This window comes from Struthio camelus, chromosome 3 (genome assembly GCF_040807025.1).
Source record: "Struthio camelus isolate bStrCam1 chromosome 3, bStrCam1.hap1, whole genome shotgun sequence".
Lineage (NCBI taxonomy): Eukaryota > Metazoa > Chordata > Aves > Struthioniformes > Struthionidae > Struthio > Struthio camelus.
The window spans coordinates 88,113,840-88,140,846 of NC_090944.1; the positions used below are offsets into that span (position 1 = coordinate 88,113,840).

At 43.2% G+C, this 27,007-nt stretch overlaps 1 protein-coding gene and 1 long non-coding RNA gene across 3 annotated transcripts in view; both read right to left on the reverse strand.

Annotated features, from left to right (window-relative positions):
* The window catches only part of PDE10A (phosphodiesterase 10A), a 388,058-nt gene that overhangs the window by 307,964 nt on the left and 53,087 nt on the right, over positions 1-27,007 (reverse strand). The window lies entirely within an intron of this gene.
* The window catches only part of LOC104147972 (uncharacterized), a 49,407-nt gene that overhangs the window by 7,244 nt on the left and 15,156 nt on the right, over positions 1-27,007 (reverse strand). Inside the window, exons 1-3 of one of the 2 annotated variants that reach the window (XR_695014.2) lie at positions 25,321-25,391; positions 12,170-12,324; positions 11,241-11,637 (exon numbers count right to left, since the gene is read on the reverse strand). This is a non-coding gene — a long non-coding RNA (uncharacterized lncRNA). Of the gene's footprint in view, positions 1-10,802; positions 11,638-12,169; positions 12,325-25,320; positions 25,392-27,007 lie in introns of those variants that run through there. The other variant, XR_011140285.1, reaches the window with a different exon arrangement.

The window sequence follows — 27,007 nt, forward strand, 5'->3', positions numbered from 1 at the left end:
AGACCTCAAAGAGTAGCAGCACGCCTACCACTGAGGAAGGCCTCAGAGCTGAATTAAGACAAGAAACACCTTTGCTACAAAATGCCAGAGCCTCAGCATGGTAACAGCTTTGAGTGACAGCTGTGCTAGGCCAAATTCAGAAAATCAAGCCATCTATGACCAGGAGCTGGAGATCACTCCTCGCTTTGCCTCATCAGCTCCAGAAACCATCCAACTCTTCCTCCTTGAGCCCTCCTCTTCGAGCAGATAAAAGTTGAACCACGCTCCCTCCCTCCGGCCCCGAAATCACTACAGAAGCATCTCCTCAGCTCTAGGAACCAGCACCAGCAAACTGTAGGGAACTGGGTAACGATTAAAAGCTTTTTAAAGTTCTCCTCTCAAGCAGATGGAGGAAACCTGTGCTCTGTTCCAGGGCAACTAAGTTAGGAAAATACGCTGGGTCCCTTTGGATCTCTTCTTGCACTGCCTGGCATGTTGGAATTGCAAGGTGCTACTGTTTGCAGCTTTTTCCTTAGCTGATCACGACATCTTTGCCACCCTATTCCCACCCTTCTGAAAACTGGGCAAACCCCCAAATCACCTTTCCCAAGCCACACTCATTTTCTCTTACCCTCAAAGACTGAACATTATCACAGATCTACACCATGAGCCTGACGCTAGCAACGGTCCCACTCCAGATGGATGAGGTTTCGGCTTACGTCTAGCCTGCAATGCAGATTTAATCGGAGGTAGCTGGTGGCACTTGAACTCCATCTCTGGAAACCTGGCCACTTTCGTGGCAACAGGAGACAGGGCAAGGACCCAAGGAAGCCTCTCTCCACCAATGCCACAGGGTGGGGAGTTTAGGGAGGGGAGGTGACCGGTGCCGGTGCCGGGGGAAGAAGAACCACGCACAAACAAAAGGTACGTGCTGACGTTAATCTCCCTTAATGAAGCCTTTATAGAGCCTGTCTTCTGAGTCACCCGGCTCAGCGGCGAGCTGAGAAAAAGCTCATGAATCAAACTGTATCACTGTAATGAAACGGAGCAGCCGGCGGGGAGGAGAGCAAGACGGGGCTTGCGTCAGCCGGGCAGCCGATGCCTCCAGCTGCCTCTGTCTCTCCCTGCCGCCGGACACCCCTCCTCGCTTACCTGCATACAAAATAGCAGCTCCACCACTCCTTTAGCAGCTCAGGGGCCCTGCGGAAAAAACATGTCATAGCGGTGGAACGGGCTTCGCGAGGGCCGTGCCCCTGCACAGCCCTCCTGCCACGGTAGTGTGCAGCAGCTCGTGTTTACACTGGCACCGGCGCTCGCCAAGCCCGGCACCACGCAGCCGGAGCGGCGTGCAGCTTGGGGCAGCTGGAGGAACTGCAAAGGTGAACGTTTGGGGACCAGCCTGGCTCCAAAGAGGGGGTTGAGATCGATGCCAAGGCTCTTTCACCATTTCATTTATTCGCACACACATATATAAATAAAAGCAGAGCAAAAGTGATACGCAATGAGAAGTGAGAACTAAAGACAGTTTCAGCAGCTTTTCCCATGTTAAAAATGCTGAATGGCATGACTATGCACATCTTAACCTATGCACCGTGGTACCCCCACATGGGAGCAGAAACTCCCTTCCCCTCCAGCTAACAGAAGACTCACAAACAGGATAGGGGGCTACTTTCAAGGACCTGCTTTAAGTCCTTTTGGATAATCAGATTTAAGTCTAGATTTTGAAGTGTAGGTAGCTGTTGGTGAAAGAGAAAGAAAACCATCTGCCTCTATAATATCTATACCAAGCAGCAACCCATATGACCAAAACGAAACAAGAGTTTTTTTTACAGCTACAACTATAATCTACTTTTCTTTTTGGTCAAGTTCTTTACTCCCACACTCCAATGGCCAGGCAGTGAGGTGTATTATGTGGCAACCCCATGTGCTAGAGCAATTATGCAGTTCTTCGCACAAAGATATTTCTTGATTATTGTAGGACAGGCCAGGAATCAAAGCCAAGAGTTTGCAACAAAAAATGCAGCCTTTCCAAGCTGGCAGGAGCAAGGGCCTCTGTCTCAGAATCAAACCAGTCGAGCTACTCCTTGAGGGGGAAAAACGGATTAAATTGACAGGTGATGTAGTCAAAGCCTATATGCCCTGCAGAACTAGCAAACAAAACAGAGCAAATTGGCTCTCAGTAAGGATTGCAGTCAGGTTTTTCTTTTGTTCTTCTCTCATTTCTTTCTTGGCAAAAGAAAGCCAGGCCATCTTGCTGACTGTCACAGAGGGGCTAGTTGTACAAACGCCACAGCAAAGCACAGAACGGCATTCAAACTGAACGTGCCTTGGGAGCAGGAAAAGCACCAACAGCTCTTGAGTAATGCTTTTAGCCACAGACCTCAAAGCCTGGCAAATATTACTTTCATTGTGAGGAAGACGCACCCCAGGAACGGTCAGGAAGGAAGGGGAACTGCTCTGGGTGAATGTGGGGCTTTGCTTAATGCTCACCTGGAAGACAAATGGTTGTTGTGACAACCAGCAAGTACAAGAAACCTTGTCCTGAGGATGTTCACTTGATGGATATTAGTTTACTTCAATGAGTTTACTTTCAGGAGAGACAAGCAACAAGGCAAGACACTGGCATGAACAAAGCCTCTTCTCTGCAAGCACTTGAGAGTTGTTAAGACAGTGCCAGAAGACAGCCATGTGGAGCTGAGATCAAAGGCCACCAGTGATTTTGAAAGGGCCTTTCTCTCTTAAGGCGAAAGGAGTTATAACTGCTTGGGGAAGAAACAAAGACACCAAGGCACCTGAGCATGCTTAGGTTATCTTCGTGGGACTGGAGAGCCTCAGGAACAGCTATTCACATGGACTTTTTGCTTTAAAATCTCCAACATTCAGTGTGTTATTTCAAGTATTAAAATAAATGATACCACGCAGCCATCACTTGAAGTTCAATTTATTCTGCAGACAGACACCACTTCACTTTGCTCAGTCTTCAGCTTGCCAGAAGAGGTTTGGCTCTGTTATTGTAATGTCAAGCAAAAACTATAAATCCTGCCTCTCAGACAGGTTTATTAACAGGGGCTCAGTGGTTCACTAACTGCCACTACTCAGCTTTCAAGCAGAACAAGCTCACATCTGCCTGAAAGATACCACACCACTGATGGGTCCAGTTCACTGCTGGTCCTGTATGCACAGGAAGAAGAACTGCAGATGTCTGAAACTAGCTGGACCTACTGGATCAAGAGAGTTGATCCATAAGTATCTGTAGCTTGGGTCTACGTCTATAAGCCAAGGTAAATATAAGTCAGGGAAATCTGGACTAAAGGAGAACAAAAGGCACAGAGTCTCAAGCCTTGAGAAAAACTAGTCCCCTAACTTCAACTGAAATTGATAAGGATTTTCCATGTCCAAAAAGTTCTGCAAGAGATGAAAACTGTTTCCTACCAGCTTACCTGTGACAGTTTGCCCAGGTTTTGACACTCTGAGGCATCAACTGATCTGCACTGACTTAATAGGGAAATAAAAGTATTTGGAAAACAAAGGTAGTCAATGCCATCTTAAGCGCCTGGGCTTAAAATCCTCATCAGCTTGAAGGGACTTTTGGTATTCTTTCTATGGAGTCAGAATTTTTACTTAGAAAGTTCACATTCTATCCTGACCTCGGCACTGGCACCATGAAATGGAAACTTCTCACCGCTAGGGCTGTGGAGGGCCTGCGGCTTCAATTGAAGCCTATTTGAAGGAGTCAGATTTTGTCACCTTTAGAGGGGAAGCAGCTGGGACAACAAAGAGAAGTTGTCCAAACAGGGCTTCAGGACCTTACAGGAGCTTGCTTGCTCGTTGCAACCCGATAGCGAAACCGCAGATCAGAGGGGAATGGAATGATCACCTGTGCTGCCACAATTCACTCCTCAGGATTTTTTAGTTGTATTTGGTAATTTCACACTACTAGTTCGCCAATGGACAGACTTTCCCGCACTGCTACTACAGCATCGCATTGTGCAGGAAGAAGCTTTGTCTATGTGAAGGAAACAACCAACACAGCTATAGCAAAAAGATTTTCTTCTGCAGCTTTTATTCTGGCACCACTGTTAGCAGGCTTTTTTTTTTTCTGGAGCAGAGTCTCTGCACAGAACAATCAAATGACAGGTAGGAAACGTGCCCCCACCAGAGCCTGGCTAGGAAGGCTTAGGTTTCTTCTGCTGCCACCGACGGCGTGCAGAGGAAACCAACCTGAGCAGAAAAGTTCTGCTAGCTGAAAAGGAGTCTCTACCTGCAGTAGTTTTAACTCTGCAGACCAGAGGCTTGCCAATCATTGACTTCACACTGCTGGCATTTAAGCAGTTAAACACAACTGCGAACTCTGGCACTTTTCCTACTCCTCCCTGAAGCTTCTCTCAGTGCACTGGTAACTGGTAAACAGATGGTACAACAGATACAGTGTCAACTCCCTCCTTATTGGATATGCAGCTATCCAACATTTAGTCAACCTGCCTACAGTGAGAAGTGACTGAATTAGAAGTAAAAACATGCTTGCATTTCCCTTTCGCTTTTAACTACTGCACATACACAGCCTTTGTCTTTTACATCTCTAACAGAACCCAAAATTCAGTTTTCAAGGGAGCCTTCTCTCTGTAACTTTTCCATCACAGCTTTTGTGGCAAAAAGGGTGGTAAACTTTCCTGCTATGCGGCCTCCTACAACCAGTCTAGGATAAACAGTCATTCAGCTTGGCAGAGCTCTGCCCCTCTAAGCTGCATCCAAGGAATAATATAGACACTGCAAATAGTGTCCTGAACTACAACACTCACGAGCCAGTAAGACTGCCAGAAGCATTTGGCACTGTTTTCAGGAAAGTTTTCTATCTGTTTCTAGCTGGGCTTCACTGCCATCTCTGACTTCCTTCCAGCCCCTTGCAGCAGCTTCACCAAATTGTGCACCAAATTCTGCTTCCTGATAAATACCTCTCCCACCCTCCACCAGCTCCTTCAGTCTTTCCCATGATGACTCCCTCGTATTTCCCAAGTTCTACCCACTTTCATCAGCCTCCCACCATCTTTCTGTCCTCTCACAATGAGGCTCATTTCTGCTCCCTACATGAAAGGCTTTATGTTCATTAGTACTGCACTTCCCTCATTGCCCACTTCCCCCAAAGCTCTGTCCCAGAGCCAAACAAAATTCGCATCTTGTTCTGAATTCTCCACTTCTAGCAGAGCATACATTTTCTCTTGCAAACGCCTTATATCAAGAAGCAACTATGATTTGGGACAACTTGCCAAGCCAATCTCCCTTTTCTTCTTGCAGCAAGCAATGACTCTGAAGTCCTCTAAAAGCCACTTGACTTGGATAAAAAGGACAAGATTTAAAACATTCTATTATTTTTGCAGCAAAGGATACAGCAAGGTTTGAGGATTTTTCTCTGTGTGTGTTTTACTTCCAGACTGAGTCAATATATTATGGAAAACAGACCTGCCTCCAGTTACCTAGAGACTGCTTAACCATGGGGTTCAAGTGACACTGTAAAACCACTCCACAGGAATGCCACTCAATTGCTCAATTCAGCAAACCCAGTTGGTGGATTTTCCCCCCTTATAAATCACACTTGCCTATTCATTATTCCCCATATTGCATGAGAAAAAGAAGAGAAAAAGGGAAAAGCTTTATTAATTGATGGAGATTTAGACCCTTATTAAGACTGAGATTTAAACATACAATTAAGTCAGGAAAATCAGAATTAAGTTTTCCCTGCTTTCATTCCCTTCTCCTTTATTTCTCCATCATAAATTTATACCTTCTCTCCTATGAACTCTGTCATCAAGCATAAATGCACCAAAAGCATTGCTATTTCCAAAATGCCATTCAAATGCTAACTTCAGCAACTCAGCCTCATTCTACTCCTGTGATATAGGAAAACATTTATCACTGTTTTCACATGAGTGAACTATGCCCCCGAAAGACTGAAGTTACTGTTCTCTGTTTGGGTGCCTAAAGCTTGGCACATCTTCCAGAGAAACGAACTGCCTATAAACCCATTCCCTTCTCAGGGATCTGCACCTCTGCAAAGTAAACAACATTTATGTGAGAGCCTAAATACAAATCCAAGTGCCTATCTTTAGGCACTCAAGTCTGGAAATATTGCTGTGAGTGAACAGCCCCTCCTCGCAGGATGATTCACTCCGCAGAGCAAGGTTAGGACAGAGGAGTTCCTGATTCTTAATTTAATTCTCTAGACCATCCTGCTGCTTAAATGAGAAACCCAGCTGGGAATCTTAATTAGAGTAATACACTCACCAAACATATTGTATTCATTTATTTGCATTACTTTAGGAATAGCATCACCAACCAGGAGAACCAAAACATTCCTGCACAAAAATGGATTAAGGCTCCACAGCGTGGCTTAAAAGAAGACCTTGGATCTCACCCCTTTTAGATCCTGTGGGTTCCTTTAGCCAGAGAGATGCGGGAGCCTCAGCCGGGAGGCAGCTAGCAATGCCCCAGTGCCTCCCAAGACTTACCCCCTTTCTCAGAGTTTTCTCCACTATCCTCTCTTCTACCTGTACTCACATGGCCAAGTATTTGAGCATGAATTATTAAAGCCAGGGATACATGATTTTACCCTTTCTGTGTCCTTTCCCATGCTAACCACAGGTCCCATGCATTTCCCTTGTTCATCCACTCTAATAACTAAGCACTTTGCCAGAGTTGATAACTCTGTTCAGGCTATCCTTCAGAATCACCTTTTTGATGACATCTTTTTAACCTTCTTCAGTCTCATCCCTTTCGGTGGTAGACAAAGGCCGCAGGAGAAAACAGAATGTCACCTAAGGAGAGCCCTTTGGAGAAGAGCCCATCCCTGAAGAGGCAGGACTTGAACCTCACTACGTACAGGCCAGTGACAATCCACAGCCAGGAATTTATTTAAATAGTGGCCAGACAGTCTTCAAGGTAACTATGAACCAATTATAAATGGGACACTCACGTTTGCTAGGGGAAATGTAGCAGATCTGAAGCTGGGCCTCATTTTGCTTTTTCACAGTTTCAACTGGCAGCCTTCATTTTGCCCATGACCAGCAAGCTGCCATTTGGAGCCACGAGCTTCCTTCTTCCCTTGCATCTACAAAGGACAATCTCCACAGAGGTTAGAGAAACATTTAAAAAGGTTTTGCTGTACATAAAACCCTTCCCAGCCAGCCGCTCTTCTGAAGAATCCAGAAAGCAAGCATATTTCAATGATGTTATCAGCTTGTCGGGTCTGACAAGGCAACATAACCCCTTGGACATCAAAGCGTTTGTCTCACTGGTAGCGCAGTGCTGGACCCTGCTAGCACGTGCCCGTGAGCACTTGAGGCCAGGGATGTCTCTCAAGACTGTTAGCAAATTCTTATCTGCATTACAGTGGCAGAGGTGACGTGTGCGTACGTAAGCCAGAATAAATCCGAGTCAGGCAGTAACCCTGGTAATTTGGAAGGGGATGGGGAGAACAGCAGCAGCCAGCTGGGAGCTGATCAAGATGCCTCCTGCACAATCCTTTGCCTCTTACAGCTGTTAGGGCTCAAGCTAAGCAACACAGACTCCCAACACACAGAAGGCATGTGATCGCTGCTTGAAAAGAGCTGAGAATGCTAATTGCATCCTTGGTGCGATAAAATAAGCTAATATTTATATTAATTGATTTTTATTGATCTGCACCACTCACCACTGCTGCAATTGGGTTTGATTGTATTTGGAGCTAGCTTAAGCCTGGGATGAAAAAGTATGAGTGAACAACATGCCCTTTGTGTCTGTTTCAAAACCTTCTGACTGGGTCTAGCAGTGGCCTTTATTTACATCATCCCAAAGGGCCACAATTTGTTTTACAGATAGGAAGATCCCTCTGATTACTCGGACGTGATGATGTCAGAAGAGCATGTTGAGAGTATGCTCTCAGCTTGCCACAAACAGGAGGTATATTCACATTAGCATAAACCTCAGTGAAAGAAGTTGAGACAAATTTGTCTCACCTCATGCTTGCCCCAAGCTACCAGATCAGTTCATTGCTTTGCAACTCAGCTAATGAGTAATAACTCTTCCAGCTGTGGTAACTCAGTGATACATCTGAACCTAGTCAGGACTGGGGTGAAATATTTCAGCCCTTTCACAGTAAGCACGAAACCCCCATGAATGGTCTACATTAACATTTACTTTTTCTCCTTTAAACTAGTTTTGCTTTCCCATGCCTATATACTGCTCCTTCATCTCTAAAGATCTGAAGAGTGGAAGACAACATCAAGAAGCCTATAAAGCCTGCCTTCATTTAACAAAGTTTATAAAATTAAGTGGCGAGTACAGCCAGACTTGGCTGTTTTTCTTTTCACAAACAGCTAAAATTAGCCAAAACCTACGGTTTCACAGGAAAAGAGGGAGGGGGCAAATAGGAAACCATTCCGGTTTCAGGTCACATCTAATGAAAATTTTTGGCCAGAAAAAATAGGAAAAATATTTTAAACAATTTAAGGTTTTATTTCAACATTTTCTAATATAATTATTCATTTCAGAAATGCTGAAATGTTTCATTTCCACATTATTACACGTCAATGTTTTGCTATAACAGAATTTTTTTAATTGACTCAAGTCTAAAAAGAAGGAAAAAAGTTTAAGAAAATTAAATAGCTTGAAACCGGAATGTTTCATTTATGGTTATACAAAACATTTACAACTCCCGCTGTACCGTTATTTCAATTTGACGACTAATCCAGGAAATCCCTTTTTTAACTCCAGCAACACTGGTTGTGGAAACGTCGTAACTTATGCACCCCATCTGCTGGAATTTAGCTTGGACTGAAAGGGTCTGTTGACTTCTCCCCCACGGGTAATTTCACCTCACCTTGAACAAGACTAGCAGAACGACAAGTAGTGTGCTGAGGTGAAAGCCAACTCACCCGTTTCACTCATATTGGTGTTAATGTTTGCAGCTGACAATAAAACGCTCTCAAATCCAAGCATAAGCTGTTTTAGGACACCGCTTGCTTAGTACCTCTCTAGAGAGCTGGTCTGAGAAAGCTCCTCTGCGGTTTTCAACCAAAAGAGACAAAGTGCAACACTTAGTAACACTTCACTACTATGTCTGGGCAAAGGACTCCTCACCAGCTGGGATCCAGCAAGAATTATTACCTTCAATTTTCTGCTGAAGGAACAGGCAATTTAAGGGCTAGAAAAATCTCTTCTCCCTACATCGTCACCTATGCAACTCTGGGGCAAAGCAGGCAGTGGATAATACGAAATTAAACTGAGAACAGTTCTCATGAACAACTAAAGTGCAGTTTTGAACATGGAATAGACATTTTGCCTTTACCATTAACAAGCAGAATACAGAAAGTAAGACTGCCCCTCTGGGCATTCGAGTTTAGACTTCCAGTAGGAACCTCACTAGCAGAAACACAGTCTCTTGCATTACGAAAAGGATCATAAATCTGTGCTTTTGGGAGCTACTGTATGTCTTTGTCTCTTTTAATTACGGATTCTTACTGTAGATAATCTAATCAGAATCCTAACAAGTCTCTTTTCATACAATCACTGAAAAAACACTGCACATTAAGGGACACAAGTGATAAGCAGCAGATACTCAACAATTTTTTTTATGCACATTAGAGCAATGCTCGGGAAGATATCTGTATTCTGAGGTGAGCAACAGCAAAATCCCCAGACATGACAACAATCAAGAAATCACAGTCTGACATTCACTGAAGCTGCTGTTGGCATCACCAATAGCTTGAGTGTGTTTTGGATGAGCTGTCAATCAACCCCTCCTTCATCCCTGCTTATTTAGAGCATGCACTTTACACCAAGGAATGCTATGCCAAGACAAATGTTAACAGCTGTTGAGCAACCCCAAATCTCTCAAAGTCAGTGAAAGCTGAGAATGATCAATACCTAGCAGGACTGGGCTTGCAGGAGTTTGAAACCCCCAGAAAATTGACAAATAATCTTAAGTGACAATAGCGAGAGCTCCATTCTAGGACAAATTGAAAATGATGGATCAGTAGAAAACATACCAGGGGGTAGTAACCCAAACCAAAAAGCCTAAAGGAGACCAAGGCTGCCTTTTCTATTTATAATGCCTTACCCTTAGTAGCTTCCTGAGCCTATGGACCTTTTCAGCTAAGTCGCATTATGAGGAGCATTAGGGTAAGCCAGAGAAAACCTGGCAACAACACTAGATACTCCAAGAATACAAAGCCCGTCAAGCAGTCTGCTGATGAGAACAATTTGCAGTTTTCAGCTCCTTGGTTGACCTTTTTAATACCTGCCAATCTGTTTTCCTCCTTCTCTTATGTCACATATACTTGTCCTTTCAATTCTTATGTCTTCCTCCTTTTGTTCTCAGATCACCATTTGCCACCACCAGAAAAAAATTATCCTGAAAGTTAAGGAAGTAAGAATTGCTGCGTGCCTTTAAGTTTCTAATCCAAAAATAACAGAATCACTGGAGGAGGTAGAGGGGCATTTTTCTTTTTGTTCTGGGACTTTTTCTCTTTCCCCTCCCCCACCTTTTTTTTTTTTTTTTTAAGTTTTCTAGTTGAAATTAACTTAAGATTCTAGCTCACATCTCAAAAGTTTGCATTTTAAAAATCAGAGATATGAAAGTACTGAGGTATTGTTTTTCCACCATAACAACACTAAGAATAAACTATTCCTCCAAATATGTTTAGGGAGAAAAAAAAAGGCTCTTGGGCAGGAACATCACATGCCAAGTTTAAGTTCTCTGCAAATCACAATTGCAAAATTGTCCACCTTTGAAACAACAGTTCATAACACAAGTAACGCATCCTGAACAGAGATATGGAAAATGCTGCTGCTAGGAGACTGAATTGATGTAAATTAAGGACATATTGCTAGATTTAATCAGTCCTGTCGAGTATTTATAAGTATTCTTAAAACATGAGATCTGGGCAGACATCATATATCTGAATACATTTGTTTAAAGTTAAAGGTGTTTATTGAATGTTATTTATACGCTGTTAAACCTCAGAGGGAGAAATATTAAACATGTCTGGGATTCACTGAGTACACAAAACAGGCACTAAACTGTACACTTTGATATATAACTTCCTATAGTGGATAAATCCAGCAACATCTGCTATGTATATAGAAGATTTATTACATTTTCACAAGGTTTACTTATCACGTAGACTTCATGTTTTGTTAAACAAAGGCTGAATATGGGGAAAACTGATACTTGGTTATTTTAAACTTTTTTAGTATGCACTGTGGAGGAAGCAAGAACATTGCCTCACCGCCATCCCCGTCGCCTAATGGAGGGAACGGTCTCTGAGCTGTTGAGCTGGCTGAGAAAGAGCGAGCTTGTGTCTCACATCTTGTTTATAGGATGGAGTCTTTGTGCTTCTCTTGGCAGTTTCCAGAGCAAGGTACAGTGCTGTGTATTCTCTCTCTCCAAAACTTTGCTGACGGACTCGCAGAGTCAACATCAACTCCAGCACTGTGCAACGAGCCTCCCTCCGCCTGCGCGAGGGCTCAGCGGGCTGTCCTCCCCGAGGAGGATGAAGTCAGGCATTTCTTTTGGCATCCACAAAACTTTTTGAAAAATGCATGAAACTTGGTAGGTTCCCATATGCTGGGAATCTTTGATGAAATATTGTAATTTTTCTGATCACCAGGCAATAAAGCTCTGTTCTGGAAATAAAAATGGAAAATTTGGGCACAGTCAAATCCTGTTTTCAGGACGTCAGGGAAATCCCATTATCTCCTTCCCTCCACCCTCATTTCTGTATTTCTGTTTTTATAAACGAGTAGTCAGGCTTTGACATCAGCAATGAACTTGATTTCTCCAGTTTTAAATGAAAAACTAAAAGTGAAAGAAGCTCAATTCAGAAACCAAAGAAAGCTGAGATTTCTCCCATTCAGCACCAGAGATGTGCATCTGCAACACCTACTAACATGAATGAAAGCACATAAAGGACAAAGGACGACTTACCAAATTGGGTAAATTGGGGCCAAATTGGGGGTTGCTGTCATTCACTGCATAAGCGAATGGAGGAGCCACATTTAGCCGAGGTATTATTACAAACATGGGTAAACAAAAATGATAATTTCCCTCCTAGTAAGCACTCCCAACCAGAGGACTTCTGTCTAAGACTGAGTACTATATCTCTTAACATTTCCATGCTGGGATAATACATCCTTTCCTTGAAAGGGGTAGACTTACCTAAACAATGTTTTGTTCCTTATGTCCATCTCTCACTACATTCCTTTAAACCTTGTAAAAAATTCATGTAGAATTTTAAGGGAACTGTCTGTCATCAGGAATTCACAGGTCGCTCCTCCAGGAACCAGAATGAAGGAATGGTCTCGGAAAAGAATCTAGCAATACAGGATAAGTTAACAGGCTAGTTGAAATGCTAATTTATTGGCACAGACCTCCGCTTCCACAGTTGCTTCCTTCTGGAGAACAATTATTGCAGGACACTGCCTCCATCTATAAACTCTCAGTTTATAGTGCTCTCAGACATACGCACATTTAATGCAATGTACATTCAATTCATCTCTTATACCCTTTAATCAAGCTACATCCAAAATTCTCAGTCATGATTTGGTGTCATAACTCACCATCCAGACTCTACAGGACCTACTTTTGTCATTCTGTAAACTAATTTCTCTGCAGAATGACTAGCATCAGAGACTGATAAGCACGTGTACTGATAATATGGGCTCTCTCTGGCTAGCAGACTTAATCTCTCAGCATCCTGGTGAAAAACATGCTTTTGAATGTATGAAGCACTGATTCTATTTCAGTATTTATTATTTAACATTTGTATGTTAGAACCACAGATGGGCAAGTGACAAGCAATAGATATTGGGGAAAAACATTATTACTCCTTGTACAAATACATCCCTGAGATAAGTTACAATATTCTCCTGCCAAAATGGAACAGCTAATGATTTTCTTGCAGTCTGAGAAGTCCCAGATCACAGATGGCCAGCTGAATAGCGGCTCAAGTAATGCTAAGCAATGAACAGCTGCTAACAATGAGGAAATTGTGCTTATAAGGCCTGATTCAATGCCCACTGAAGTCAATGAAAATCATATAAACAGCAGTGAGTGCTCTAGTGGTACTATTCCTTGGCAAGAAGCCAAAACCAGATAACAAAGTACTGAAAGCCCCCCACCAGAAAACTTATTACTTTTACAGAATAACTGAAACTATGATCTCCAGGCAAGCCTAGAAGCATCCTTATGAATGCAGCTGAATTTTAAACCCTCATTTGCACTAAAATAACAGAGTGTTGTATACTGTATGGAAGACTAGATCTTTATTTTGAATTAGACTTTAGGGACCATAGTTGACTTTCTCCTACATTACAGAGAAACGCTACAGAAAACCAATATTTAATTCTGACAGACTACTACCTGCAAGTCCCTTCTTTCAGTAAATGCTTAGGTTTACTGACAAATGGAATTACTATTTGTCAGAGCACCACCATTACTTTCCTAAAAATATGCATCTATGAAGCCCGTATAAGAAACTAAGTCTCTGCCTCAAGTATTTCTGTCGTCACTGCTTTAGCTGGATTAATGAAGGCTAGCAGCCCACAAGAAAGGAGGTTAGAGAGCTCAGAGCAGCACAGTTCTGGAAGATTATGAGAAATAAGAATCTTTTGTTTGTGTGTGTGTGTGTTTTTAACTAACAAGTATATGAAATAGCAGGAGTCTGATTCTTAAAGTGATAAAAAGGAGCAGCTTTGAAAACCTAACTGAAGTATTTGCAAACCTCACTGTGCTAACCTGAAACAGTACGGAGGCAGCTCCACAAGGCCAGCGAGGGAGCTCAACACCTCTCCAGTAACTCGGGACGGCAGGGAGAGCTCCTCCTGGATGGCTGGGACAGAGCTGGAATACGGCCAGGGCACTTTATGGGAACAAAACAGGAGGGTCTTTAAAGCTTAAGAACCACTCACTAAAATTCAATGTACTGCTGAAGAATAACATCAGTATTAAATGCATCTCTCCATTACTTCCCTGATAATTATACTCGTAAAAGAACCACTGAATTCAGGGAAAGACACTGCTTGCAGTCACTTTCCTGATCTTGCACAAGATTAACTATCTGATGCGCGAAGAAAGTTAGCTTTAAAAGCAGAGAAGCTATTTAAAGCAGCAGGGCTCAAACACAATTATTTATAAGGGAGTGTTTTTGCTTTTAGATATGCCTGCAAATGTCCAGTAACACACTCCAAGTTCTATTTCTTTGGCTCATTCAGATGCTATGTTCTCCTGGGTGCCGTTGCAGTCTGCAAAACACAACAGGTACTTTTGTATTTCTTACTAGATTTTCCATTTTACTGTGGAGTCTGTTTACGTTCCGTAAATGCACAGGTGCACACACAGTTGTACATGAATGAAGCCAGGTCTTAGGGAAGCAAGGAATCGCTTCTCCTGCTATTTGCATAGGCTAGAGGCAGGCATAGTGCAAATAACTCTTTGCAGCTGTACCAACACGCTTCAGTTTCTACTTGCACCATCTAAATCATCCCGCTCCGAGGCACCTCTTCAAAAAGAGCTGGGAGACATGGCTCACCACCAGCTTTACTAACAGTGTTGCTACAGATTTTGAAAGACCGGACTGGGAGCACAAAACGGGCTAGAAGAAGCCTCAGCAACAACAGGTGTGACTGAGCTCTGACGCCCTGAAGGAAGCGTATCAATCAGCGCAAGGCTGGTGCTAGTGCCGAGGGGAGCCCTGCCGGCCTCTGAGCGCCCCCATCACTTGCAGTGCGCGCCTGCCACTCCTCGCACCCCAGTTCTTCATCTGGGGCAGCCGATTTCGGTTCGGAGCAGCTTGGTCCGACTGGCAGCGCATGGAGCACAGCCAGCTTGTGGGACGCTTGTGGGGGGGAACGCCTCCTCCGGGAGCACATACTGTACCCTGGGTCAAACGTCTTCTCCTGCCGGTCTAACGCCGTGCCAGGTGGGAGCCCCAGCCACATCCCTGCCCAGCATGGAGAGGCCAGAAGTCTTGCTGCCACCGTCATCGCACCGTTACAGCCCACGGGGAGACGAGGGAGGGAAGGGGCTTTCCCAACCTAGCATATCGCTCCCCCCGTTGCCAATTCGGACTGCCCCAGACAAAAAGACCAGGAGTGCAAGCCAGAAGTGCTCGCGCTCTGACCACCGCCTGCCGTGGAGGAGCCCGCACCTTTCGTCGCTCTGCGCGGGAGGTGACCAGCCGCAGGCTCCTCCATTTTAAACTCACGGTCTCTCAGAGGAAGGAGCATGTCAGCAGCCTGCTACAACCTGCACTGAGCTAATGAAATCCTCGCCAGAAGCTGACATGCCGGCTCTGACCTCTAGCATCCTAAATGCAAGCGTCTGCCAGAAATAAATCAACTCCAGCAATAAGTTATGGATGATATATAAGCAAAAGCTCTCTCTGATGCAGGGGGATGCAGCCCTACGTACCAGTCTCACTAAATGCCTCTAGAAAAGGGTACTTATGCGGCCAAAACAGCCTTAGGGTCTTCATATTAGCACAAACTTGTATACACCCAGGCAACACTGCACAAAATACTAGTAAAGGATTTCCCTCCTGACAAAAAAAACGCTCAGATGGGCTTCATCACTTCTTTAGAGAGCCAGCCTGAGAATGAGCCCCCTCAATAACCCTTTTAGGAGACAGTTGGGTATCCAAGTTCCTGACAAAGTTAATCCTCTCTGAAGGCCTTAGACCCTGAAGCACTGAGGGACTAAAGGCAGACCGGAAGCCGGTGGCATACCTAGGAACTAAACCTGGATCTCCCTGATCGTAGATACGCTTTGTGACAACTGGACCAGCCTTGCTTTCTAGAAATTGGAATTTTAATGGTATTACTGAAATTATAACCAGATTTTATTCAGTTAGACTGATCACTCTCTAATTTTGAAAGTAGTTACATGTGCTGACAGCATGATTACAGCTTTAGTCACTGGTTTTAGACTCAAATTTAAATTAAAATACACAGAGATTGTATCACATGATAAATTGCAGCCAGCTCTGAAATCTGTTTCTTCCCGATTTAATTCTAACATTTGCAAGCTGATAGCCTCACATAGCTCAAAAGATGAGCATTACACTTTCAGAGAGCAGAAGCTTGACAGAGGGACATGTAACGGGCCTTGCTTTGAGGCCTGGACGGTCCCAAGATAGTGACTGTAAGACCAGTCTGGCAACTGATTCATTTTAAAAATCTGTTGAAAACTCACAAGCATCCGCTTGCGAATCCTCACTTATATTCTTAGCTGTGAGAGGCTAACATTGTAAAAATTTTATGCAGGGCTCAGAAAAGATTTCAGATTTGGTACCATTTTTTCCTGCAACTCTGTACAGTTAAGTCTCATGACAAGTATCAAGATTCGAGTTTTACAGGTAAAGGGAATCAGACAGTCATGCAAGTAAAGAGTTCCAAATTTTCCTGTCATATTTCTAAAAAAAAAAACTTTCCACAAAACACAACAATAAATAAGTACATTTTATAAAGTCATTTTGACTGTTGCTCATTCAGAATGACCTGCTTAATCAACATATGGTCTCATTCATATGCAGAGCACCTCCCAAAAATATGAAAACACACTGTTAACACGTGTCCCTATACTTAAATATAAAAACATAACTATGTACATCCATACGATACTCATTGTATTCAGTGTTCAAGCTGACATATCACAAATGTACACGTCCTGCAAGTGATACTCTTTTCCTCTCCATTTTAAAACTGTTAGCACGTTTACTTTCCCTTTGCTATTCCAGTGAAGTTTTGTGTTTGCTTTTCAAAGCGTCGCTGTAACAGGTTTGTTTAAACGCTGCTGGCATTCACAAAGCCAGAAGACGAGACGACTGCTAGAGACTTTGTGCCCTCTGGTGTTCAGTGGCAGATATCGGCTCCCTGAAACTGCCACTTCTCTGTACTACCCCAGCATTTTCTCATCACCAAGCTGTGGCTTCCAGTAATGCAGCTCACTTACAGGATAAATTATTTAGCTCTGGCCTGCCTAATTGTAGAAGGATTATCAGCAAAATACTGGGCAAAGACCATTGTCTCCTTGAGGCCCATCTGCACGCTTTATATGCAAGATTTTGTTCATAACTTTGGATATGATTACAGCAGGAATTCCCCAGCAACTCTGCGGTTTCCGGAACTGCGGGGAGCTCTGGAGGTGGCATACCTTTAAGTTTTCATATTAGCTCAAATCAGCAAAAAGTACAATGGATAACGTTAGAAAATTAAAACAGTTATCGACTGAATCCCCTGAATCGCAAAGTCCAGGATAATTTCTACAGTCTATGCCAAATCATTTATAGACCTTTACAGCAGCCTGGCTTTCAGTAAGGCAAGTTCACATTTCCTGTTACCATGCCTGTAAATAAATGCTTCAAAATCCTAACTGAAATCAAGTTTGTGGGCATAACATTAACTCTGTTACGCCCAAGAGTGCTAAATCCTCGTCAGAGACAACTCAATTACAAATTTCAGCACAGAACTTCAGAACAGAAAGTTGAGTTTATTCTCCTTCTGAAATTCATCCACACTTTCAGTGGGTCAGTCCAAGATGACAATTTGATGCAGCGTTGTTTACAGTAGTGAAGCTTAAGGTAGTTTGCAAGGATTTTACTGATCAGACTGTTCCAGTCTGCAGATGCCATTACTGCACCAGCTAAGCTATGCACCTGGTGTGTCCCCATCACTCAGGAGCTCCAGTTCTGGAAGAGCTGTTCACCTCAGCACCCCAGTAGGGAAACCAGAGAAGCTTCCCCCCTATCATCTGGGGCAGCCAAGAGCCAACACCTGAAGACGAGGTTTCCAAAGGAATTAAGTTGAAATTTGCACCTGTGACCTCTCAGACAGTCTCTTCTGCACTGCCTACACCAATGAACCCATGGCAATAAGAGCTCTTTCACGCATCACACCAGCTGCAGGTGAGTAATGAAGCTAGTTCAGACCTAAAATAAGGCAGGTCCTTTTACTTATCCTTTGGGGGAACCATTTTCCTTCAATTCCCACACCCTCCCCCACTGTGCTGACAAAGCCATTTCTTCTTAGGGTGTTAAAGACTGTTCTAAAGAACCCATTTACAAACATCAACCTCTCAGCAAAGGAATAGCTCACAGTGACATTCAACACAGAATAGGTTACCAGTCCCCATCACTGTAAGGAACAACTCTAAGAAGAGAAAAGCTCACAGAAATGCCAAGGGGAGAAAAAAAATAAAAAGAGTTAACAAAGAATCTGAATTCAATAAAGTGCTTCTGTGGAAAGTTCGAAGCCTAAATACTGAATCTGAGCCTAATAGCCCGTTGTTACCGTTACATTCACTTGCATGTTGGGGACTGTGTCGTTAGATTAGTGCATTCAGACACTGCACTGCAGTAATAATTCACCAAGTGTTTACATTTCAACAAAGCCTTCCCTTGTATGTTCTTTTAACCATAACAGCACGTTTAGACATTTTATAAACACAGCAGATTTGTTTTTAATTAAGGAATTTCACAGCAGTGAACTCTGATCACTTAGTATTTCAAATCTGAAAACATCACTATTACAGCATGCTGGGGATTATTCTCTATATACGTCACAGTCTGTATGGATAACATTTCCCCCAAAATGCCACACCCCCTGCAGACACAGCCTGAAGAGAGCAGCAACACTGGCCCTTCCTATGGCTCCACAAGAAAGTTGTACCTGAGACTTAAGGCAATACGCACGCAGACACTGCTTTCAGGACTAGTCATCACCAGCTTCAGAGCCCCTTAGAAATTCTGTGTCTCTTAAGCAAAGCACAGCTGAAATCAATAGTCTGCCAAGAAAAGTGGAAAGACTTTGCTTTAGTGCTGTGGGATTCATTTTCATGACTGTCAATCATATGGTAATTTTCACAATTCCAACACTGCAGTCTAACAAGTGCAATAATCTGTGGCCCAGACTTCTTGCCAAGCAAGAATGATTTAAACTGAAAGTCTGGGACACAGGAAAAAAGAGAAAGGGAGTGCATGTTTCACCCGATTTGACCAGTTTGCAATTTACACTTCAAAGGAAAACTGGGGAAAGCTCGATCTGGTAAAAAGCGTTGGCAGCAGGGCCTGTTTGCAGTTAAGACGCCAACAGAAGGATTGTATGGCAACAAGGCTTCTGGTTCCTGTATGAATTTCAAATCACAGCATTATGTTTAACCTCAAAACATCTGAAAGGAAATGATGAACAAGCATCAATCACTTATTAGTCATCATTTCTTGGACAGTCCATGAACAAAAGATTCTGGGTCAGATCAGAATTTGGGAGCTGTTATGACAACCACGGGACTTTCCTAAGCGGTTTCTAGCTTTTCCACTCCAGCTGGACATATCTGGGATTGTAAAGTCAGCCTACGTGAAAAGTGGGAGCCTTACCCTTGCGATGAACTAGTTTAACAGTGCCTTGTGTAAACTGGAGCACACGTTCCCTGCAGGGATCACGGAGCAGCAGAGATGCTGCCGCTCCAGGAGCGCTTTTAGGAGTACCCTCTCGCGTTCATGGGCAGAGTTGTTGGTAACTGCCTTTCAACACAGTGGCCTGCAAGTATCCTCAGTTTCCTATTAGCAACAAATCAGGAGGGGAGTCGAGCAAAAACCTGGCAGCAGCCGCACTAACAGTGGTGTGAAACAGCCCTTTGTGGCTTTACACCGTGCTGGTGCAGAACGGGAGCACAGGTGCAGCGAGTACGGCAGGGTTGTAGCTCCCGGGCTTAACCAAAGCTGAGCCGGTGCAAACACCAAGCTTAAAAAACAGCTTTTATATATTCCATATGCGTTACATACATGCCCCAAATGCTTGGAGGGCAGACCTGAGGTACAGGACAGGGCTGCATGAAAAGTTTAGAATTTGAACTGTTTTTAAAGCATTTTTAAAGCATTTTTTGTACAAATGCTGTGACATCCTACCTTTGGTTGTTGCCTTTTCCCCCATAAGCTCCCACAGTTTTCTGCTACCAACACTTCTTGTGAGGAAGGGAAAGGAAGGCCCATTTGTTTCCACAGGGCAACTGGGTAACTGCTCTAACACAAGAGCAGCTTCCGATGCCTAGCTTGCTACCAAAGTAGGAAGAGGTTATTCATCTCAGCCCTTCAGCTGTCATTCACAACTATCCTGCTTGTTCATACAAGAATATGAAGTCTTTCTGGAAATTTTAAAACCAAATCAGGAATATGACATGACAGGGAACTTCCCTTGACCAGCCACTCGACTGGAAACACCAAACAAGCCCCGCGCGGTTCAAGAGCAACCCGCGGGCTGAAATTAATTTACAGAGACAGAGAGACGGTATGTAACAACTTCTGTCATTCTTCCTCTATTTCTGCTTGCTTAAAGGCTTTAACAATAGATTTGGCAAAACATTAAAGCTTAAGCTCATCCTTTAATAACACAGACGGTTTATTTGACCTTTAACATCAAATCTGGGTATCGGTGACTAAATACGTGTCCTCTCTGAAGTCCTCGCGCTGTGAGGACATGTACACAGCACGATGCTGACCACTGGTCAGGAACTCTTCACTTCACCTTCTGTGACTCAGAGGTAATTTAATCCTTGTTCCTACGAACCTTCCCCGGTCTAAAAACTGCTTCTGGCACTCCTGATGAGGACTGTAAGAAACACGGAAAATAGAGAGATACCCAAAGAGCACATTCACAGCAAATACTCGTGTGACTGGTCAAGAGAAGCATGTAATGCTTATTACCTTATATAATTCAGTACAATATAATGAGCTGTAATAAGGCATTTCAGAAATAGTATAAAATAAACAGATTATAAATGCTATAGAATTTTTGTAAAATGCTGCAACTGATTAAACTGGATAATGTAATTAAATGATATTTACTGACGAAAGCAAAGATTTCTGTTAACATGGCATCTAATAGTGATGATGCCTCTTCAGGATAGTTTTTTCTAATCTATATTTATCATATAGACAAAATATATCTATATTACATTCTTTTTTCATTGTTTGTAATGAACAAAATAGCATTACATATTTTTTCTAAAATGATTAAAAATGCTGTCAACTGAAAATATAAAATTGTCTAGTGTGCAAATCACATTTGTGACTGACTGCTGCATCACCTGACTGCCAAAGCTCAAGAGATTTTCCATATCCACAGACATTCTGGCTATGTTTGAACAGAAGTTGTTTCTGTTACACTCCAAACTAAATCTGTTCCAGGAAGACTCTGGAAGAGGCAGTATATAATACAGTTTCATAATCACATATTTATTATAAAAAATATGAAAATTAAGAAATGTAAGAAAACAAGACAGTCTGTTATTAATTGCGTCAGAACACAGAAAAGCTGTAGTACAGGCTTTGAACTGAGGTATAAAATTGCACAATCTACTCTCAACTCTTAAACAAGAAATTTTTAAAATGCTTCCCACAGAACTCCATCTGCAAACTATCAGAGCCAAGAAACCTGCAAGCAAGGCTGCTCCTGGGCTGGCAGAGCAACACAAAATGGGTAACATCTACAGAGGGTCCACGCCATGCAGGGAAAAGCAGACAAGCTGCATTACTCCAGGGAGTAAACTGTATTTACTAACATACAGCAGTTGCCTACACAAGGTTTCTTGTGTAGAAAAGAAACCTTTCTGTTTCATCTTTCTGTTACATCTAACTGAAGAAGTTGTCCCATGAACTAAGGAAAATTAATTTTCTGTCAATTTGTGTCTTTCATCCTTTAAGCCTTACTTACTCTCACAATAACACCAAGTCTGGGGTGATGTGGGTTGAGTGACCAGCCAGACCATGAGATGACCAGCCATCTGGCTGCTATCAAATAGGGTACAGCATATGGTTGAATTTTGTGCAGCTTTTTCTCAGCCAGGGCACTAATTTGGGCCCTTCTCTTCCATCAGCATTGTACAGAAACTAATGAAACTGATTCTTTTGAAACTTCTATCCCTTTTTTAAATTTAGCCTTAGCGTTCAAAAGTTATGGGAAGGAGGGAAGAGCAAAGGGAGGACACAGAGACAATGCAGCCACATAGCCTGGTTTCCTTAAGAAATTAAGCTTAACTCTTAACTATAACTTGATCCTTTTAAATTTGGAGTGTGTCACTGTAACTTAAGGCTAACATGCAGGTCTCTCCCTGAGATCCAAGTGTTCTCGGATGACTTCAATGGGACTACCCCTGTTGAACAATTTCCCAGCAGCAAACGTAAGCACTCAAAAAACTGAACTCTAAAATAGGGACACAGCTCCTAGCAGTAAAGCCAACCTAAGTTCAAACCCTTTTGTAGAAGACAAGAATGAAGAGTTGATACTAAGCATCTTGGCAAGTTTTGCTTTCTGGCACCATCCCCACAAGGAGACTGAGAAGAGAGCACACAGTAGACACACAAAAACATAACAGTGGCTACTGAGCACGAGCATCTTTCTCTTCACAGAATCACAGAATGGCCAAGGTTGGAAGGGACCTCTGGAGATCATCGAGTCCAACCCCACCCTGCACAAGCAGGGTCCTCTAGAGCACATTGCACAGGATCACATCCAGACGAGTTTTGAATATCTCCAGGGAAGGAGACTCCACTACCTCTTTAGGCAACCTGTGCTAGTGCTCAGTCACCCTCACAGGAAAGAAGTTTTTTTCTCACGTTCAGCCTGAACTTCCTGTGGTTCAGTTTGTGCCCGTTGCCTCTTGTCCTGTCGCTGGGCACCACGGAGAAGAGACTGGCCGTATTCTCTCGACACCCTCCGTTCAGATACTTGTACACATTGGTCAGATCCCCTCTCAGTCTTTTCTCTTCTCCAGCCTGAACAGACCCAGCTCTCTTAGTCTTTCCTCATAGGAGAGGTGCTCCAGTCCCCTCACCATCTTTGTAGCCCTCTGCTGGACTTTCTCCAGGAGTGCCATGTCTCTCTTGTACTGGGAGCCCAGAATGGGACACAGGACTCCAGGTGAGGCCTCCCCAGGGCTGAGGAGAGGGCCAGCATCACCTCCCTCCACCTGCTGGCAACACTCTGCCTAATGCACCCCAGGAGACCATTGGCCTTCTTGGTCACAAGGCCACACTGCTGGCTCCTGCTTAACTTGTTGTCCAGCAGGACTCCCAGGTCCTTCTCGGCAGAGCTGCCTTCCAGCAGGTCAACCCCCAGCCTGTCCTGGTGCATGGGGTTAGTCCTCCCCAGGTGCAGGACCCTGCACTTGCCTTTGTTGAACTTCAGGAGGTTCCTCTCCGCCCAGCTCTCCAGCCTGTCCAGGTCCCTCTGCATGGCAACACAGCCTTCTGGTGGGTCAGCCACTCCCCCCAGTTTAGTATCATCAGCAGACCTGCTGAGGGTGCACTCTGTGCCTTCCTCCAGGTCGTTGATGAATACGCTGAACAAGACTGGACCCAGTCCTGACCCCTGGGGGACACCGCTAGCTACAGGCCTCCACCGAGACTCTGCGTCATTCACCACAACCCTCTGAGCTCAGCCATCTAGCCAGTTCTCAATCCACCTCACTGTCCACTCATCCAACCCACGCTTCCTGAGCGTACCTATGAGGATGTGATGGGAGGCAGTGTCCAAAGCCTTGCTGAAGTCCAGGGAGACAACATCCACTGCTCCGCCCTCATCTACCCAGCCAGTCATTCCATCAGAGAAGGCCATCAGATTGCTCAAGCATGGTTTCCCTTTGGTGAATCCATGCTGACTACTCCTGATCACCTTCTTGTCCTCCACCTGCTTAGTGAGGACCTCCAGGAGGAGCTGTTCCATCACCTTTCCAGGGATGGAGGTGAGGCTGAGAGGCCTGTAGTTTCCTGGCTCCTCCTTCTTGCCCTTTTTGAAGATTGGAGTGAGGCTGGCTTTCTTCCAGTCCTTAGGCACCTCTCCTGTTCTCCAGAACCTTTCAAAGATGGTGGAGAGTGGCCTAGCAGTAACATCCGCCAGCTCCCTCAGCACTCATGGGTGCACCCCATTAGGGCCCTCTTGCTGGCTTATTACTGAGGATATGATGCACAAGCTACGCTGAAAACTAATGAGACCGTTAGCAAAAGAATGACTGAAAGAGAGGCACTTTAGTCCATAAATAAACAAGAAACAAGTAGAAGTGTGGTGAAAAATTAGCTATACTAGCAAGCAAGACTAAGAAATCATCAATAAAGGAAAAGGTGTTCAGTGATTTTATATTAGCTTTTCCCTCCAATTACATTTTGTTTATTAGTCTGTCACTATAGATACAAAAATAAAATAAAAAATAGAATCAATCAGGTCAACTCTGCAGCTTAATTTGTAACTCAGAGCACAAAGTGATTACACCTACATCGGCAGCCTTCCAGAGAAATCTCTCAATCATTACAATAAAACCAGTATTATATGTAGTAGGAGAGGGATCTACGTTCTCTTGCTTCATTCTTCTCTGTCCCTGCTCCCCCCTTTCAAGGTAAACAGAGATCCAAGCCTCATCCTCTCTTTCCCACTATTGTGTTTTACGCAGGCAGCTCCCATACTGTGACATTAATATGGGACTATAATCCCTCTGACCACACAAGGAACTTTATTACCAGGTGCTAAAAACTTAAACTCTGACATAATCATTTCCAAGCTCTCCAAGAGACTTGTCCATGCTTCTTCTACCCTTTGAAATCACAAACTAAAATTTTAAACTAAAACTATGAAACAGCAGCAGAGTCCCGCACTTTAAAAGATGGATCAGGCCCACAGGAAGAGGAAGCTCTGTTCCAGCACCTCCTGATACACAAAACGGTTCCCAATTCCGAGTCAGGAGGGCCCTCAAGGGTTTGGCTCTGTAATATTATCAGCTGGTGGACAAGAAGGCAACAGAGCTATGCTCTACTGGAATTACCTATAAGTCTAAAGGATATATTAACTAATAGAGACCTTTAAGAACTAGGAGAATTTTCCTAAATAAAACTGAGACATCACTTGTCTCACCTTTATAGATTTCCCAGCAGATCCTCCTTCATATGCCTATATAACTGTAGAACTTTTACTTTGCTAGCAAATTAGTGTACGCAGATAGGAAGCCTTTGCCTTTTATCACACGCATAGTAGGACATCCCATGAAGACCATAAGACTATTATGAAGCCTTACCTCATTTCGTTGTATATCTTTATTATGGTTCCAGGCAACAGGTTATTGAAGTAAACAGAAAGAGTCCTGCAGACCTTATTTGGTTTCACCTCAGAACCAGTCTTGGTTTCACCTCAGAACCAGTCTTTTTTCATTTAAGCTAGCTACATAGCCACTAACTGTAAAACCTCTCTTTATTCCAAAGAGAGCTAAAGAAAGAAATGAGATAGCTGTCCTGTTCAAATATGAAATAACACAGTCAAATCAAAAGTAGATACCTCTAGAACACTTGTGGAGGCTTCTCCAAAAGGCATGTTTCCACAAAAACATCAGACTGTCTCTTCCTCATCCCTTCAGCTATTGAGCTGCTCAGAAAAGAACCACATATACATATTTAGTAAATTATTTCTCCGCCACACATGTACACACATTTTTTTTTATTACATAGATGCCTAAATTTTTTTTTTCAGATTTTCCAGTAAAATTCTCTCCTTATGCATTGGAATAAATGAAAATAAAGCATAAGAAATATTTATGCAGCCATCACTGTAGTGGTTGCTATACAATACAATAAAATTAAATAAAAATTAAAAAAAGGATGATCAGGCTACAAGACCAGGGAGAAGTACAATACTCAGATCCATCCATAATTCACTCTTCCATAACCAAGGGATCTGTTATACATAACACTAAAATATGAGCCTTATACTGATTACCCATTAAACTAGAATCTTAGCTGGGGTTATGCAGTGTAACTCCCCATTATATTTATTTCTTTTTGATTTGAGTGGAGGAAGAAGCAGAAATACTTCCTGATATGACATGATTGGCAACTGATGCAGTATTGCCTGCCCATGTCTGAGCACTGCCTGACATGAGAGTCTGAGCAGCAAAATCTGCCTGGCTGTTAGATGTAGGGGTCTGTCTCACTCATCTTTTCCAAAATCTCAAATCTTTCTCTCATACTATATATGAAAACCAAGAAAAGTTTTGGTTTTTTTCCCTAGGCCCAGTATTAGGCAATGTTTCAATCCTGAATATCGTACTACTCCCAGAAGAATGGTTGGGGGACGGCAATGGCCATTTTCAATCTCTTAGAAGATGGAGAACTGGCAGCAGACAGAAGATTAGACTGGGATGATGAGGAAAGCACTGGAGTTCCTCTTTTCCTTCCTTCCATTTTTGAAGTCTGTAACAGTAAGAAAGGAGTCAACAAGTTTTCATTTGGAGAATAAAAGGAATACAGCTGAGAAACAGAGCATTTCCTGAACAGCAGTCATGTCAGGAAGTTAAGACTGCCTTGCATACTCAGCCCAGACTAGCAAAACACCAATCTTCCTAGAAGGAATGAAAAGCAAAACGGGTATACGTAGCCCCATTTTAGCCAGATGAGCTGGAAAGGAACAAAGAATTAGATAGCTGTAGAAAAAAACAGGGACCGTCTACCATTTTGGGTCAAAAGCTGAAGGTTTGAAGTGCTTCACTAGCATGCCCCTAGCTCTTTGAGGATTGACTGCTCTGCTAGTAAGGGGTTAGTTGTCTATTATGTCCAGCAGCTCTTGGTGCTCCTTTCTCCTCAGATACTAGGTGAACGTACAAGAACTTCCACTCAGTCAGTCAGTGAGGAGAGCCATGACAAAAGAGAAGGTTTTTCAGGAAGACTATTTCTAACTTGCAAATCTTTGCTTTTGAGATAAGCTGACGTTTTGAGAGACTTGTTTAAATGCTGAGAAATGTCAGAACAGCAACCAAAAGCCCTAGAAAAATTGTGTCAGCAAAATAACTTCAAAATAAACTGGGTTTACCAGCATATCTAAGCATAGTTTGGCAGGAATAAATCCTCTAATATTCTAAATGACTGTTTCTTAGAAAAGCCATTTCTTAATCTAGTCTAAGGAGAAAATGTACCCTTTACCAATTTCCAAGTAATGTACAGGAGAAGAGTCCAGGAAGCAAGAACAACCA